This window comes from Corvus brachyrhynchos, unplaced genomic scaffold (genome assembly GCF_000691975.1).
Source record: "Corvus brachyrhynchos isolate BGI_N302 unplaced genomic scaffold, ASM69197v1 scaffold285, whole genome shotgun sequence".
Lineage (NCBI taxonomy): Eukaryota > Metazoa > Chordata > Aves > Passeriformes > Corvidae > Corvus > Corvus brachyrhynchos.
In genome coordinates this window covers 735,319-738,589 of record NW_008238323.1, presented here as the reverse complement: position 1 = coordinate 738,589, position 3,271 = coordinate 735,319, and the positions used below count along the sequence as shown (strand labels likewise).

Sequence of the window (3,271 nt, the reverse complement as noted above, 5' to 3'; positions counted from 1 at the left end):
TGCTGGCACCGCCCCCCCCAGGGCCTTTCCCAGCTTTCCAGCCCCTGTGCCCCAGCCTGGAGCTGCAGGGGCTTGGGGTGAACCCAGTCCTGAGGCCTGGGGAACCTCATCAGTGCCCAGCCCCAGACAGATGTGGCCCCATTGCCCACCACACTCTGGGCCTGGCCATCAGCCACTTCTGAGCCCAGCTAAGAGTGAACCTGTCCAGGCCATGGGCTGCAGCTTTTCCCAGAGAATGATGTAGGAAACAGTGTCAAAGGTTTGCTGAAGTCCATGGCCACTTCCTGACCTCATTCCTGTGCTAAGCCGGGTTTTGCGTTGCTCCAGGAGCCAGAACAAGGTTTGTCCCAGAAAAGTGCTGCCCTTCCTCCATGTGGCCGCATCTCCAGCCACATCCTGGTCTTCCTCGTGTTCTTACCAACACTTGGCTGTTATTCCCAGCAAGCCCTGGCTCCATAGCCATGCAGCTACTGTTGTTTGGGACATGCACATCATCCCCTCACCTTCTGGGCTCCTGCTGCAGGCAGAGGCTGAGCAGTGGGCATAAATTCAAGCTTTGCAATGAGAAATGGGAAGACCCAAAACCCCAGCAAAAATAATGTCCCCAGCTGGCTGTGCACCATCATGGTGCTCCAAGCTTCAGGACAGGGGGTGGGATTGTTCAAAAATAAAGAGAGGACGTTTGCTTCGCTTGCAGCAAGCATTTGTCTGGCTTAAGGGCATTGCTCAAGGGGAGTGTTGACAACAAAATATGATTATTCGGCGTTTCTGTGTCATTTAACATTTTCAAGATGCCTTTCAGGCACTAAACAGACATTAAACATCAGCTAATCTTTGGTTATAGCTCCTCTGCAGCCCCGAGATGGGATTAGGGCTCAAATTGGGTGGGTATTGAAAAAAAAGAAAAGGAATTAATTAAAAATATTCAAGTGCTTTTAACGAATTTAAAAGGGTTCGTACCATGGTCTGTGTGTTATGGACAATAATGAGCACTCACACACTTCACATCAGGCTTGTAAAGAACATCCTAGGCAATGCTGAGTCAGTGCAATTCAAAACTAGTCAAAGGGGTGGCAAAATCACAGAATCCCAGAATAGTTTGGGTTGAAAGGGAACTTAAAGCTCCTCTCATTCCAAACTCCTGAGATCTTGGTTCACCATCTGCAACGTGTGGATGAAAGGACTTGCACAGCAGACAGAGATGTTGGAAAACACCCAGATTCAGTAATGAGGATTATACACAGGCCCTCTCTAATGAGTGATGCAGGTTAATTGCACCTCTTTAGTTGAAGATTGGGGGTTTTTTTGTCCTTAGTGGGTTATTGTGTAAACGGCATTGGGTAGTTGAGTGGTCAGCAGCACCTGTGTGTGATCCCAGAGGGGACAGCTGCAGGGTGGCCACTCTATGGGGCAGCTTTCCCGTGAGATAATTCCCATTGTTCATGGGAATGATCCAGTTTCAGTGTCTGTCTGGACCACATGCCAGCCCGGCTGCGCCCCAAGCATCTCCGACAGGAGGGGGAGGTTGTCCCTCCCAGCAGCCCTGGGAAGGTTCTCAGCAGCTTTGGGAAGCTGTTGTTTCTTCAGTGACTAATGGCATAAGGAGCCTCACTTTTGGGTTCAGTGTTTTCAAACCAGGAGTCAAAGGCCTGAGTAACTTCCCCAAGCCAGAGAGTGACCCTGCATTGACACAGAGCTGGACCACAGGAGAGCTTCTGAGGCCAGAGCTGGTGTCACCGAGGGTGAAGTGACTCCTCTGACATGACGTGGACATCAGTGTTGATGCTGGAGCTAACTCAGGAGATCTGGGTACAGAGCCCAGCCCCTGAACTGCAGCCCTCTCCTGCCTCTGGCTCTTTCCACAGCGCAGCTGCAATGGAACATCCAGGCAGATGCTCTGGGAAGCAGAGCAGCACCAAGCTACTCCTGGTGACCTTGACCACAGAAGTGATGATCACCACTGACCCCAAGGACAGCATGGGGTGGTGCTTCTCAGCACCACTGGGCTACTCTGTGTCCTCAGAGCCATAACAGACCTTGCCAGGGGTTAGGGCATCACTTGCAAGGGGGTTGGGTTGACCCTCATGGTCCCTCATGTTACAGCACCCCAGCCCATTGCTCAGTGGCCTTGCCTGGATGGGAGGTGCTGGTCCCCCAGAGAAGGGGATGGAGGGAGAGCTGCACACTTGATAATCCCCAGCCAGCAGTCTGCCAAGAGGAAATGCACTTCCCGTAAAGCAGGCACTGTTACCGACTTGTTTGCTGGAATTGCTTGAGCGGTAATTATGCTCCCTTAATATTGACATATTTAAATAGTTTCCAAGCATAATAGGAGTTTTACCCTGCTCCTTCCACCTCCTTTTCCAAATTTCTGTGGCAAGCTTTTGCTTTGAACAAGAGATTATCTGGAGGGGTGTGACTTGCCCACGTCTTGTTTACTGAACAGCAGTGCGGATGTTCCGCTCTCTCTCGCGGTGCCTTTGGTGCACTCAGTGTCTGGTGTGCTGCCCCATGAAGGAGCCACAGGGGTCTGTCATGAAGAAAAGGAGGTCTCTATCTCCATTGTGCTGCTTCACTTGTGAGTGTGCTGGCCGCGACCCCCAGCTCACGCCAGGGTGCTGATGGGGTAACGCGCAGCGGCGTCAGCGCCAGTCACACATTTGTGTTTCATTCATTATGTTCCGAGACATTCTGTCCAGAGCACAGCGGCCAAAAAAGGCCATTCCCTTCTTATGTTGCTCCGTGCGTGGGCCACTCTCATGAATGCTGCAAAAGAAGGATTCATTTTCCCAGGAAAAACAAGTCATGCTAGGAGCACGGTGGAAACCTGGGCTACTCAATGCCCTGAGTGGCTCCCTGGGTTCCTCTCTCTGCCCGACAACCCATGCACAAATTTATCTTGGGCAGTCCCCCAAATTCGGTACCTTTCCCCCCAGATAAATTCCCTTTTCTTCCCCCATTGCATTGGTGCAGTTGTGGGTCCCTGCGTCCCTCCATCCAGAGCAATGTCCAGGCATGGCTTACACAGACTCCTGCTCCCCCCAGTCCTGGGCAGCCTCTGGGTGGTCTGGTCTTCGCAAACCTCTCCCTGGGTTTTCCTCTCCACCCTGAGGAAGATTTTTCATAGAACCACAGAATCCCAGAATGGTTTGGGTTGGAAGAGACCTTAAAGCTCATTCCACCCCACCCCCTGCCATGGGCAGGGCCCACTTCCACTATCCCAGGTTGCTCCAAGCCCCATCCAACCTGGCCTTGGACACTGCCAGGGATC

The 3,271-nt window shown here is 52.2% G+C and overlaps 1 protein-coding gene across 11 annotated transcripts in view; it reads right to left on the bottom strand.

Moving 5' to 3' along the window:
* The window catches only part of DYM (dymeclin), a 224,476-nt gene that overhangs the window by 12,177 nt on the left and 209,028 nt on the right, over nucleotides 1–3,271 (bottom strand). For all 11 annotated transcript variants that reach the window (XM_017734321.1, XM_017734324.1, XM_017734328.1 and 8 more), the window contains one exon: nucleotides 84–89. The gene's annotated coding sequence lies outside the window, so the exon portion shown is untranslated. The remainder of the gene's footprint in view (nucleotides 1–83; nucleotides 90–3,271) is intronic.